At 42.7% G+C, this 15259-nt stretch overlaps 1 protein-coding gene across 3 annotated transcripts in view; it reads right to left on the bottom strand.

Annotated features, from left to right (window-relative positions):
• LOC125465340 (astrotactin-2-like) overlaps positions 1-15259 on the bottom strand; it is a 1528414-nt gene that overhangs the window by 1315277 nt on the left and 197878 nt on the right. The window lies entirely within an intron of this gene.

The following is a 15259-nucleotide window of genomic DNA, read 5'->3' as shown; positions in this document are numbered from 1 at the left end:
GATGCAAATCAAGTATTTACATTTCACAGGCACCCCTGTGCCAGGGTTAATTTTAAGGTAGTGGGTTACAGCAGTGCAGCATGGTTCCTGGAGTGTGACATACTTCTGGGGATCCCAGGAGAAGATGGGTTGTAAGATATTTACACCCTCAGGACATAGCTATGATATATGCTATGCTATCATAAGCATGTTTCCCATAAGTATATTGGCCATGAGACATTGCTTTAATTGCATTAGTATATGCTGCGGAGTTTAAGATTTTAAAATTGAGTTGTCTTCAAGTCCTGTAATGTTTGAAAGTGATAATCTGCTAGATTTTGTTCCCTGCAGATTTACCACAAAATGAAATGAGTGAGACTTTAAAGATATTGAACCACTTACTAAGAATATTTAAATCATTTTTCTTAATATAGACATTGCTCAAAAAAGTCCAAAAGTAACTAACTGAATTAAATTACCATTTGCATGTTGCCACTCAATCTGGCTATGAATGAGCCTGTTTTTTTTTTACATTAGCACAAAAGATCACAGAAGCTCGGTTTATGCTGCATTGACCAATTTGCTCTTAAAATAATGATGTGTATAAAATTGCAATCCATGGAGAAAATTTAGACTAAAATTTTGCTTCAGACGAATAGATACAATTAAAATTAATTGCAAACTGTGCAGAAAGGAATATGACCAGACACACACACAGACACAGACAAAGACATATACACACACACACAAATTTAGAGACAGTGCAGCAATAACTGATTTCAGAGAAAAGATTATAGTCCTCTCAAAAAAGTGAAGCTCATCTTAAATTTTGTGAACTATGAAGGCGAGCTAAATGGTCGACAATGATAAAAGAGAGAAGCCTTTTGTTACATTTGCCTTTTTCTTTCCTTTCTTAGTTCTCATTTTTCTGTTAGATCAACATGTGGCACCTCTAGTGAAGTGTGACCAGAACACATTTAAGGGGGAGAAAAAACAAGCCTGACTGATCCCAGTGGGCCCAAAATGATTGGGACACAAATGACATACATAATTGGCTTTGGTATTTTCTCATCATGTGCAGTACTGGAAATGAATATTGGATTTAAGAATTGTTTTTAAACTTGTGCCTTAGAGGGATGAGAAACGTGCAGATCTAAGTAAAACATGTGCTGAAACACAAGGTCAGTCCACACACACACACACACACACACACACACACACACACACACAGGTCCAAAATCCTAATCAATTCTTCTTTAGGAAGCCTGATGGGTATAGACTTCAAGTGCAAAAGCATGTGAAAATAATGCTCAATGTTGTAAGAGTTTGACTCTATTGTTATTACTGGATACCGGAAAAATTATTTTGAGTCAAAGGCAAAACAACTATATAACCAGGGTACATCTGCATACACACATCCATTTTCAAAATTGGGAAGAATAATTCTGTAAGATCCGCAAGCAAATTCTGCCAACTCAGCATTAAACTCAAGAATTTGATTCATTCATAGCTATCAGCAAACACTAGTTTTTAATCTGACGTAGTGTTCTTAAAATGTTAGGCAAAATCTAATTCCTGGCTGTTATGATACATCTTGACCAACCTGCAGCCAAGTTATATTTAATAATATGTAAGCTTTTTCAGCCTCCTATCTTACACTAAATCCACAATTCCCAGAAGCAACATGAAGAAGTGTCGTCTCTCTATCTCTACACTATCAGATGAGATAGAAATTGAACTTCCCAGGTCATGTAATATTAGATTTAGTAACCTAGAGTAAATAGTGATCAGAGGTTATATGTCCAACTTTTAAATTGAGAAATACTCAGTGATAGGCCTTAAGCATTTCATAGAGGCTGCAAGGTCATGTTAGACAGATTGAATTGGGAAGATAGAGAGTCTCTACAATCAACTATGTCATCTGCAGCAAATTGGACACTTGTAAATTTTCTCATATACAAGCCTAATAATGGTTTGTGGTTTCTGTTGTGGTTAGAACCTATTTAAATCTCTTTTGGTCATCTGTTGCAAGCAATGTTCGTTTTTTTTTTACTTTATGCTAGAGTTATACAAATTCTTCTGTTTTTCTCATTAAGTAAGAAACATGCAAAAACATTAATAACGGTTCTGAATTAACATTCAGTCATAGGTTCTGCTTCAATTGCATACACTGAGCCCAAAAGGCAACTCTGCTGGTGAGCATTGGTTGCTGATGAGCATTGGTTGCTGATGAGTGTTACTTTTGAGCTAAACACAAACACTGTACTTCCACTTCCTACAGACAAAGGGGGTAGCCATGGGCGCCAGCTATGCCTGCCTCTTTGTAGGTTACATGGAAAAGTCCCTCTTCCGCACCTACACAGGCCCCAAACCCCACCTCTTCCTCCGTTACATTGATGACTGTATCAGTGCCGCCTCTTGCTCCCCAGAGGAGCTCGAACAGTTCATCCACTTCACCAACACCTTCCACCCCAGCCTCAAGTTCACCTGGGCCATCTCCAACACATCCCTCACCTTCCTGGACCCCTCAGTCTCCATCTCAGGCAACCACCTTGTAACTGATGTCCATTTCAAGCCCACCGACTCCCACAGCTACCTAGAATACACCTCCTCCCACCCACCCTCCTGCAAAAATTCCATCCCCTATTCCCAATTCCTCTGCCTCCGCTGCATCTGCTCCCACGATGAGGCATTCCACTCCCGCACTTCCCAGATGTCCAAGTTCTTCAAGGACCGCAACTTTCTCACCACAGTGGTCGAAAACGCCCTTGACCGCATCTCCCGCAACACATCCCTCACACCCCGCCCCCATCACAACCGCCCAAACAGGATCCCCCTCGTTCTCACACACCACCCCACCAACCTCCGCATACAACGCATCATCCTCCGACACTTCCGCCATCTACAATCCGACCCCACCACCAAAGACATTTTCCATCCCCACCCTTGTCTGCTTTCCAGAGAGACCACTCTCTCTGTGACTCCCTTGTTCGCTCCACACTCCCCTCCAACCCCACCACACCCAGCACCTTCCCCGGCAACCGTAGGAAGTGCTACACTTGCCCCCACACCTCCTCCCTCAGCCCCATCCCAGGCCCCAAGATGACTTTCCATATTAAGCAAAGGTTCACCTGCACATCTGCCAATGAGGTATACTGCATCCATTGTACCCGGTGTGGCTTCCTCTACACTGGGGAAACCAAGCGGAGGCTTGGGGACCGCTTTGCAGAACACCTCCACTCGGTTCACAATAAACAACTGCACCTCCCAGTTGCAAACCATTTCCACTCCCCCTCCCATTCCTCAGACGACATGTCCACCATGGGCCTCCAGCAGTGCCACAATGATACGACCCGAAGGATGCAGGAACAGCAACTCATATTCCGCTTGGGAACCCTGCAGCGCAATGATATCAACGTGGACTTCACCAGCTTCAAAATCTCCCCTTCCCCCACCGCATCCCAATACCAGCCCAGTTCATCCCCTCCCCCCACTGCATCACACAACCAGCCCAGCCTGTCTCTGCCTCCCTAACCTGTTCTTACTCTCACCCATCCCTTCCTCCCACCTCAAGCCGCACCTCCGCTTCCTACCTATTAACCTCATCCCACTTCCTTGACCTGTCCGTCTTTCCTGGGCTGACGTCTTCCCTCCCTACCTCCCCACCTATACTCTCCTCTCCACCTATCTTTTCTCTCCATCTTCGGTCCGCCTCCCCCTCTCTCCCTATTTATTCCAGAACCCTCACCCCATCCCCCTCTCTGATGAAGGGTCTAGGCCCGAAGCGTCTGCTTTTGTGCTCCTGAGATGCTGTTTGGCGTGCTGTGTTCACCCAGCTTCACACTTTATTATCTTACACTGTACTTAATCATCAACATTTTAATGGTTTGCACAGCTCTCTCAGCCTCATTACTGGTTCTCCTTCATCCAATGTTAAAACCCTCACTGTATTTTCATTAGCAAGAATAAAAACAACTTTGGTTTAGAGCTGAAGATAACTGTGAACTTTATTAAACAGCTTGTGGTAAAGAGGAAAAAGATCAGACAAAACAAATGACACAGAAGTAGCAAGAACTGCAGATGCTGGAGTCAGAGACAACACAGTATAGAACTGGAAGAACACAATAAGCCAGGCAGCAGCAGAGGAGGAAAGTTGATGTTTTGGATCGCAAATTTTGTTTGTTGAAGTGTCAGGCTATTAGACTAATCGCAGGTCAATTCTTGGTTTTAAAAAAAGGGTTTGTACATACACAGCAACCTCTGGATCAACATTGTATTTAAACAGATAGAAATTTGCTACTAATGAGGTCAGTACCTGAAAATTGGCTCCAGCAAGTTTGGATGAGATCCTATGTTCAAACAAAAGGCAATTGATGCCTCAGAAAAAAAAAGGTGTTTTGTCCATCTGGATAAGACCATATTTGAAGTTGCGTTTCAATGGTGTTTCCCAGATGAAGTGATCTTTGCTGCAGACAACACAGCATGAAGATTTGAACTCCCTGCCCAATCTCCTGCACAAGCTTTTGGAAGCCCAGAGAAAATGTAAGTGGAGTTAGAAGAATTATTACTGTTATCTGAGTGAACTGGGAGCATGACCCTTATCATCATTTCCAGAAAAGTCACCAAGGAGTCCACATTAATGCCTGTGAAACAATGTTTAAATGGATTTTCTGAAGCAATCTGGCAAATTATTATTTTCTTTTATTAGCTAACCTGAGTTTGTCTTGTCTTGTGTATGAGTGGGGACTGAAAACAGCTGTTTCAGGTTTTAAGCACAGATATTAATTAGCATTTTTGTTGATTAATATCTCCTGTATATTTAATGAATTGTTTGTCTTTGATTTTAGATATGAAACTGGCACCTGAAATTAATTATTCACAAAGTCTAGGATTGGATATTCACAAATTTGGTTAGGAACCATTGGAGTAAATATTTCAATGGCTGAAATTTCGCTGTTGCCAATGCTGAGGTCAAAAAGCTGATTTCGTTCAAATCAGCTGTCTGTCTGATGAGACAATGTGATTAATCACACGTCTTTCTGTAAATTTCTTGGACTATTTGTTCATAAACAGTGGACTCTTCAAGCCAGTTTCAACTGGAAGACCCTGCATTGAAAGGGCTTTTGTTTTACTGAGTTTAATCACAGTCTCAGCTTTTGTAACAATTCAATCCAGTACTGTCAAAACACATTAAATTATTGGCATGAACCAAGAACTCTTTTCCTCCAAATAAAAGGGCAAAAATCTGGCTCCAACCCTTGCTAAAGTTGGTCTGTAAAACTAGATGTTAACAGTTTTTTGGTGATTGGCTATTAATTGCATACATTTTGCAGGGTGATTAGGTCTTGGAATTCCTAACAAATATACAGACTGTCACTTGTGTAAAATCTGTGCAAAGCCATCATGGATTAATAAATAATTCCTTCCGTAAAGCCTTATGTATTGCTAATCTATGGTTAAAGACTAGAATATTGCTGTCTAATGTCAGATATTTTTTTCAGTTCATGGTACTTCCTGAAGTGCTGATCATTTGGACCACATCATGACCAACTTTGTCAGAAACATTTCAAAATTGATTCTAAGTGTTCATCTTTATTGTGTTTTCCTGATTTATTGAAGCTTGTTTTATTTCTGAAGCTAGGATAGATTGTTACAACTGACAAAAATGTTGCCACATCCGATGAAAGGATTAAGTCAGGAGTATTTGCTTGATCAACTGTAATTTTAGCAAAATAATATCTCACACTGTGGGACTCCATATGTGATATACAGAACAGTGCACATGCTCAGTAAAGATATTCTTTGACTGCAGAAAATATAGGACAGTCCACAAATCGGTCACCTCAGAGTGAGACATCCCCCACTGCATCCCAAAACCAGCCCAGCTCATCCCCGCCTCCCTAACCTGTTCTTCCTCTAACATATCCCCTCCTCCCACCTCAAGCCGCACCTCCATTTCCCACCTACTAACCTCATCCCGTCTCCTTGACCTGTCCTTCCTCCCCTACTGACCTATACTCTCCTCTCCACCTATCTTCTCCACTATCCATCTTTGGTCCGCCTCCCCCTCTCTCCCTATTTATTTCAGAACCCTCTCCCCATCCCCCTTTTCTGATGAAGGGTCTGGGTTCAAAACGTCAGCGTTAGGAAGCAGGAGCACCACTTCACCTGAGCAGAGACTCCAAACTCCTGGTGCGAATCATTCAAAGGCGGTATCTGCTGACACCAAATGCCCCTGTTGATTGCATGCTCCTAAGATGCTGCTTGGCCTGCCGTATTCATTCAGTTCCACACTTTGTTATCTTGCATCTAGGAAATCTTGGTTTTATTCTGCTTTTATTCTATCTGCTGTCTTGAATTTTCTTGGTTTCAAAGTTTTTTTGTTTTGCTTTTCTCCTCTCTAATTTGAGTTTATATAATCAGAGCCATGCAGGGTTGAAGTATCCTGTCTACCTGCAGTAGAAACACTATGCTCCCTCCTGGGCAAATTTCTGCCTTGTGTATTGGGGGATTTTTGGATCCACAATACAAACATGTGGCTGCTAAATTGATCTTCCAATCTTTCTGCCATTTTGGTTGATTTGAATGGACAGTGCTTCAAGTTTCAGTTCCAGACAACTTCCAGATTCAACCAAAATCTTAATATTGCCACAGATTAGAGCCCATGCTTGCAATAAGTTTGGCTTGCCTAGCTTCGTGTACTGCACTTTTGCTCAGGTCACCTTTTATGTTTAATTAGTGCCATCACCGTGTCTGCTGGGCTTACTGTTTGGATTCTAGTGTTGGACCACTCTCTTGCTAACTATGGCCTGTCTCTACTGAACAGAGAGACTATATCTCACGTTTTCTTCCATCTCTGCGAAGGTGCTTTGTTTAATAGACGCTGCACTGAGATACGTGCATATCTCACAATTACAGCAGTTCCCAAACTTTTCAGTGAGGCACACTTCAATGAAACCAACAGTTCCACAGCTTACTTTCGTACCATGTGTAATATCGTACCATGTGGCTCTGGAGGCTGTTACATGCAATCAACAGGGGCATTTGGTGTCAGCAGATACTGCCTTTGAATGATTCACACCAGGAGTTTGGAGTCTCTGCTCAGGCGAAGTGGTGCTCCTGCTTCCTAAAGATTTTGCACCAAACAGGTTGAAAAGCATTGCTCTTGTAAAGGCTGTCGTCACTCTTCTCAGGATCTAGCACGTGATTCAAAAATTTTTAACATTTATTTATTCTTTCATGGGATGTAGACACTGGCAAGGCCAGTATTTGTTGTCCATCCCTCACTGCCCTTGAACTGAGTAACTTGCTTGGCATTCTAGAAGACAGTTCATTGCTGTAGGTCTTCAGTTACATGCAGGCCAGAAAAGGCATGGATTTCAGATTTCTTTCCCTGAAGGCACAAGTGAACCAGATGAACTTTTGCAACAATGATCATTACCATTTCTGAGAACAGCTACACATACCAGATTGATTAATTGAATTTAAGTTCAACTAGCTGCCAGGTTGGGATTTAAACCTTTGTCCACAGCATCACCCTGGCTCCTGAGTCCACCGATATTAACACCATGCTACAACATCATATCCACCACTAGCTCATTAGTCTACAGTCATAGAAATACATAATACATATTCTGGATTGAAGAAAATTTTACAGCATTATTCTATAAATCTCCAGCAATATGACTATGTTGTTTAGAGTGCAATCTTTATGTCTTTGGGGGGAAAAAAAACAAGAAACTTCCCATGGAAAAAATATCAATGGATCAATATGTCCTCAGACCACAGTTAGGATTCAATTTTGACTTTATTTATAAATGCAAAAGTGACTCTTAAACCAGTAGCCAAAACAGACCTCAAAAATATTAAGTCATCATCTCAGTTTTTGGTCCAAAATCTTGCTTTGCCTTTTGTGTTTTCAAAAACAAAAAGAATCAAGGTCGATAATCCTTGCATTATTAATCATTTAGCAAACAGATTCTTCCATTCCAGAAGAAATCTTATCACAGTCATAAACATGAATCATATGGTGATGATGTCAGTTTCAAAAGTGGTTTATTTCAATGAAGCGAAGAGATTGTGGTTGATTTTGGGAAAAACAATCTTCAAGCAACAGATGACATAAGCATGCTTTACATTGTTCAGTTCAAAATCGCAAACAAACAGTCAAATGATTAGTCAAAAGCTGTTGTTGGAGAGATATTATCAACAGGATTACTCTTCGTTACTGGCTCAACAGGGAGTCTTTCAAATAAATATACATCTATATCTCAGAAGAGAGAACACAACTTATCACACAATACTTTGCAAATCATATTTGCATGGGAACACAGGTAATTCTCAACATCCCCTGGTAGAGCAAATCATCAACTGATTATAGAATTCACCCAATTTTTGTCCCGTTGCCTTGAATGTGGTTAAAAATTTCAATAGGCTATCCTTAGATTGGAAATTAATTCATGGAAAATCTTCTTGTAACCGTTTTTAAAAGAGGGGTCATTTATGAATGTAATATCAGGACAGTAATCAAGAAGCTAAGCTTGTTCTCTCCATTATCCACAAATCCATACTTACTTGCTCATCCCAATGAGGGGTGCTGAGGCCAAATAACATCTTGATCAGAGACATCAGCACAGGCCACTGACTGGACTGTTGCAAAAGGAGATGGTGAGTGCAACCTTTAACCAGTTGCTGCATCGGAAACCTAACTACTAAACAAATATTACAAATAACCAAGTTACAAGCTCAAACCAACCATACGGACACCTTATGGCAAGGTATACACAACATAACAGGATAAAATGAAGCAGACCAAGATTGTGGACAATGTCACATCCCTCCATGATGCGCTCGATGCTTTCTATGCACAGTTCGAGCTGAATGCCAGTGGCACAGTGTCACCTGCCCTGACAGCCCCGGATGCACCTGTTCCCTCCGTCACCACTGCAAGCCTCAGATCGGCCTTACTGGGAGTCAATCCAAGGAAAGCAGTGGGCCCGGACGGAGTCCCCAGTCGAGCACTCTGATCCTGTACAGACCAGCTGGCAGAGTTATTCGCTAACATCTTCAACCTGTCCCTCCTATAAGCTAAAGTTCCCACCCGCTTCAAGACAACCACTATCCCAGTACCAAAGAAAGCACATACAACATGCCTTAATAACTACTGCCCAGTGGCTCTGACCTCCATCAAATGCTTCAAAAGGCTGGTCATGGCCCACGTCAACTCAAGTTTCCCAGCCTGCTTCAATCCCCTGTAATTTGCTTACCGATGAAACAGGTCCACACCAAATGCCATTTCACCATGCCCTGCATTCATCCATGGAGCATCTGGACAACAAAGACACCTACATCAGACTGCTGCTCGTGGACTACAGCTCTGCCTTCCACACCATTAGCCCGTCCAGACTAACGTCAAAACACTGAGACCTGGATCTCAGCTCCACCTTCTGCAACTGGATCCTCAGCTTCCTGACCCACCGGCCACAGTGAAGACAGACAACTGCAACTCCTCCTCAATAACCTTCAACTCTGGAGCCCCCCTCAAGGATGTGTCCTCAGCCACATACTGAAATATCTGTACACCAAGAACCGTGTAGCCAAATTCCAAACAAATGCCATCTATAAGTTGTTGATGACACTACTGTGGTAGGGCAGATATCAATGATCAGTCAGAATACACGGTGTCATGGTACAATGATAATAACCTCTCTCTCTATGTCAACAAAACAAAGAACTGATCATGGACTTCAGAAAGAAAGGAGGAGAACATGCCTCCATCTCCATCAACTAAGCAGAAGTTGAGGGGTTTGACAGCATAAAGTTCCTAGGAGTGGCAATAACCGACAACCCAACCTGGGCTTCCCATGTAGATGGGATAGTTGAGAAGGCACAACACCACCTCTTCCACAGGCAGCTTAGGAAATTCAGCATGCCCATAAGGACCAGCACCATAGTTTGTAGATGCACCATTGAAAGCATACTGGGTGCAAAATGGCCTGGAACGGCAACTGCTCTGCCCACACACACACCAACAGGTTCAAGCTTCTTCCCTGACAATGTTAAACCAATGAATGGACTTTCTAACTTAAAACAATGTTGACCATGTTAATGTTTAGCTTCCTTTGTGCATGTCCTGGGTGAAATAACCTGTATGCTTCACTCTGTCCAAGTTTGTTTTTATCCTTGCTTACTATGAACTGCTCACAGAGCAAACTTTTCAATCTACTTAGGTACACGTGACAATAAATCAAAAATCAATATTAGCAAATATAAACAGTGCAAGAGCCATGTCAGAAAATGCCACGGGAATGCAAAAAATTTCTTCTCCTTGGTGATAAAGGCTGTACTTCGTCAAAAAAATAGTCACTGCATTACCTTATCTGCATTTCCATTCCGTAAGATGGAGGGTATGAAGAACACAAAATGTTAAATTAGATAGCGGTTTCTCCCCAAGGAACAGCTCAAAAATCTATACAATGGAAGCGTGTTATATCAGAAAAGTGAACAAATTCAAATTAAAATGACTGCACAGCTCCTCCCAGGTTAATGAGTACCTTGTAAATGACTGCTTTGAAAGTCAAGGTAAAATATTTCAACCTCAATTCTTCCTGGTGGTAGCAAGTGCTAGGATCATCTTAGAATAGGAAAAGGTAGCTTTTCAAATTATAAAGTCAATTTTTTAGATTAGTAGACTTTGACAACAAGATCATTTGAATAAATGGAACCGAAATACCAATTACAGTCGTGACAGAGTGCACTGCTGCTTTCCTCACAATGTCCAAGAAAATTGCAAGGTTACAACAGAAAATGAGTAACATCGTCCAAAGGTCATAGATGAAAGTGTATCAAGACTTTCATTCTTATTCTGAAAGCACGGACACTCTTACAGTTGATCATCAGCAGTTAGTTATCAACATCTTAGGCAGTATCTTGGGACCAGAACATAGAACATAACAGCGCAGTACAGGCCCTTTTGCCCTCGATGTTGTGCCGACCTGTGAAACCAATCTGAAACCCATCTAACCTATACTATTCCATTCTCATCCATCTGTTTATCCAATGACCATTTAAATGCCCTTAAACTTGGCAAGTCTACTAATGTTGCAGGCAGGGCATTCCACGCCCTTACTTCTGAGTAAAGAATTTACCTCACATCTGTCCTATATCTATCACCCCTCAATTTAAAGCTATGTCCCCTTGTGCTAGCCATCTCCATCTGGGGAAAAAGGCTCCCACTGTCCACTCTATCTAATCCTCTGAGCATCTTGTGTCTCTTAACCTTCTTCTCTCTAACAAAAACAGCCTCAAGTCACTCAGCCTTTCCTCATAAGACCTTCCTTCCATATCAGGCAACATCCTGACAAATCTCCTCTGCACCCTTTCCAATGCTTCGACATCCTTCCTATAATGCAGCGACCAGAACTATACACAATACTCCAAGTGCGGCTCCACCAGAGATTTGTGCAGCTGTAACATGACCTCATGACTCAGAAACTCAATCCCCCTACCAATAAAACCTAACACACTGTATGGCTTTTTAACAACCCTATCAACCTGGGTGGCACCTTTCAGGGATCAATGCACATGGACACAGATCTCTCAGCTCATCCACGCTACCAAGAATCGTACCATTAGCCCAATAATCTGTATTCCTGGTACTCCTTCCAAAGTGAATCACCTCACACTTTTCTACATTAAACTCAGTTTGCCACCTCTCAGCCCATCTCTGCAGCTTATCTATGTCCCTCTGTAACCTGCAACATCCTTCTGCACTATCCACAACTCCACTGACTTCAGTGTCATCCGCAAATTTACTAACTCATCCTTCTGCACCTTCATTCAGGTCATTTATAAAAATGACAAACTGCAGTGGACCTGAAACAGATCTTTGTGGTACACCACTAGTAACTGAGCTCCAGGATGAACATTTCCCATCAACCATCAGCCTGTCTTCTTCCAACTAGCCAATTTTTGATCCAAACCACTAAATCACCTCAAACCCTCTTGCACACTTTGGACAAAAACTGATCTAGAATAGTCTACCATGGGGCACCTTATCAAATGCTTTACTGAAATCCATATACACCACATCAACCGCTTTACCCTCATCCACCTGTTTGGTCACTTTCTCAAAGAACTCAGTAAGTTTTGAGAGGCACAACCTACCCTTCACAAAACCGTGTTGACTGTCTCTAATCAAATTATTCCTCTCTTATAATCCTTTCAACACTTTACCCACAACAGAAGTAAGGCTCACTGGTCTATAATGACCAGGATTGTCTCTCCACCCTTTCATGAGGAAGGGAACAACATTTGTTATCCTCCAGTCTTCTGGCACTACTCCTGAAAATAATGACAACATAAAGATCAAAGCCAAAGGCTCTGTAATCTCCTCCTTAGCTTCCGAGAGAATCCTAGGATACATCCCATCCAGGGGACTTATCTATTTTCACACCTTCCAGAATTGCTAACACCTCCTCCTTGTGAACCTCAATCCAGTCTCATCCAATAGCCTGTATCTCCGACAACATTGTCTTCTTCCAATGTGAATACTGACAAAAAATATTCATTTAGTGCCTTTCCTATCTCTGGACTCCACATACAACTTCCCACTACTGTCCTTGACTGGCCTTCATCTTACTAGGATGTTAGATGCCTTCAAGGGAGAGATCGACCAATTCTTGATCTCAAGGAATCAAGGGCTACGGGGAGAGTTCAGGGAAGTGGTGTTGAAATCCCAGCCATGATTTAAATGGCAGAGTGGACTCGATGGGCTGAATGGCCTTACTTCTACTCCTGTGTCTTATGGTCTTACTCTGGTCATTCTTTTGTTCCTGACATACCTACAGAAAGCTTTAAAGTTTTCCTTGATCCTACCTGCCAAAGACTTCACATGTCCCCCTTCTGGCTCTTGTTAGCTCTCTTTAGGTCCTTCCTGGCTAACTTGTAATTCTCAAGCATCCTAACTGAGCGTTCACGCCTCATCTTTACATAAGCCTCCTTCTTGCTCTTGAAGGAGATTCAACTTTTTTAGTGAACCATGGTTCCCTTGCTCGGCCACTTCCTCCCTGTCTGACAGGTACTTACTTATCAAGGACACGCATTAGCTGTTCCTTGAACAAGCTCCACATTGCAATTATGCCCAACCCCTGCAGTTTCCTTCCCCATCGTATAGATCCTAAATCTTGCCTAATCATCTCATAATTGCCTTTCCTCCACATATAACTCTTGCCCTGCAGTATATACCTATCCCTTTCCAGCGCTAAAGTAAACATAACCGAACTGTGGTCACTATCACCGAAGTGCATACCTACCTCCAAAATCTAACACCTGGCCTGGTTCATTACCCAGAATCAAATCCAAAGTGGCCTCGCCTCTTGTTGGCCTATCTACATACTGTGTCAGGAAATCCTCCTGCACACATTGGACAAAAACTGATCTATCTAGCGTACTTGACCTATAGCATTTCCAGTCAATATTTGGAAAGATAAAGTCCCCCATAACAATTAGCTTGTTACCTTTGCTCCTATCCAGAATCATCTTGGCAACCCTTTCCTCTACATCTCTGGAACTTCTCAGAGGCCTATTGAAAACTCCCAAAAGGGTGGCCTCTCCTTTCCTATTTCTAACCTCAGCCCATAATACCGGAGTAGACGAGTCCTCAAACATCATTTCTGCCACCCTAACACTGTCCTTGACTAATAATGACACACCTCCCTTTTTCAACCACCTTCCCTGCTCTTACTGAAACATCTAAACTGCAGAATCTGCAACAACCATTCCTGTCCCTGCTTTATCCATGTTTCTGAAATGGCCACAACATCGAAGTCCCAGGGACCAACCCATACTGCAAGTTCACCCACCTTATTCCGGATGCTCATGTCTACTTCAATGCCAGATTTCAAACGACCTTCCTGTCTGCCGGTCCGCTCCAGTGACCTTGAAACCTTATTTGTGACTTCACTACACAACCTCCTGGACACTGGAGCTACAATTCAGGTTCCCATCCTCCTGCTGAATTAGTTTAAACCCTCCCAAAGAGCAATAGCAAATTTCACTGCCCACCCTCTCCGCACCCCCCCCCACCCACCCCCCCCCCCCCCCCCCCCCGCCCCAGCTGCCCCCACCAAGGATGTTGGTACCCCTCTGGTTCAGGTGTAGACCATCCCTTTTGTAGAATTCCCACCTACCCCAGAATGAGCCCCAATTATCCAGGTATCTGAATCCCTCCCTCCTGCACCATCCTTGCAGCCACGTGTTCAACTGCTAATCCTGATGATGGTACTGATGGGACTGATGATGATATACTTCCACTCTGGTTTGATGGGTTCAGAAATGGCTAATAAGTCTAATACACGATCTGCAGACTCTTGCAGCACAAATGGTGCTTGAAGGGTCAGGTAGATGAACTATTCTGAAATTTCTGTGACGCCCCCTCACACACGCTGTCATTGGGAAACTTTGTCAAGAATATGCAGTGACAAAATATTTGTCCCCTTCCTGAGTCAACCTCCTACATTTTGGCCAGTCACAAACCCAAGCCATTAATGAGTCTGTCTCGCCTCTAGAGGAACGCTTCAAAGTCAGCTCTAAGACATTTCCCCTATTATTTTGGAAGTTTTCCACCACAACAAGGTCCTGTTGTGTGTAGCCCAATGTCATGTAGATAAAAATTACGAAATCCCACCCAGTGGGAGACTTTGAGTGATTACCACCTCGAAATGTTGGTCATGTTGCCTTGGGAGGGGGCAGTGCTGTAGGAATGCTTTGCCATTTGTCACAACTACCTATTGGGAGTTCCATCTGTTGGATAGGGACAGACATTGGAAACTGGTGAGGTATAGTCAAAGCTGTTCAATACAATTGTTCTGGATGTGAGTTTGCTCGCTGAGCTGGAAGGTTCATTTTCAGACGTTTCGTCACCATTCTAGGTAACATCAGTGAGCCTCCGACGAAGCGCTGGTATTATGTCCCACTTTCTATTTATCTGGTTAGGTTTCCTTGGGTTGGTGATGTCATTTCCTGTTCTTTTTCTCAGGGGATGGTAGATTGGCTCCAAATCAATGTGTTTGTTGATGGAGTTCCGGTTGGAATGCCATGCTTCTAGGAATTCTCGTGCGTGTCTCTGTTTGGCTTGTCCTAGGATGGATGTGTTGTCCCAATCAACGTGGTGTCCTTCCTCATCTGTATGTAAGGATACTAGTGATAGTGGGTCATGTTGTTTTGTGGCTAGTTGATGTTCATGTATCCTGGTGGCTAGCTTTCTGCCAGTTTGTCCAAT

The sequence above is a fragment of the Stegostoma tigrinum genome, chromosome 29 (genome assembly GCF_030684315.1).
Source record: "Stegostoma tigrinum isolate sSteTig4 chromosome 29, sSteTig4.hap1, whole genome shotgun sequence".
NCBI classification, from domain to species: domain Eukaryota; kingdom Metazoa; phylum Chordata; class Chondrichthyes; order Orectolobiformes; family Stegostomatidae; genus Stegostoma; species Stegostoma tigrinum.
Note: the sequence above shows the minus strand (reverse complement) of the source record. Positions and strands in the feature narration are given on the sequence as shown.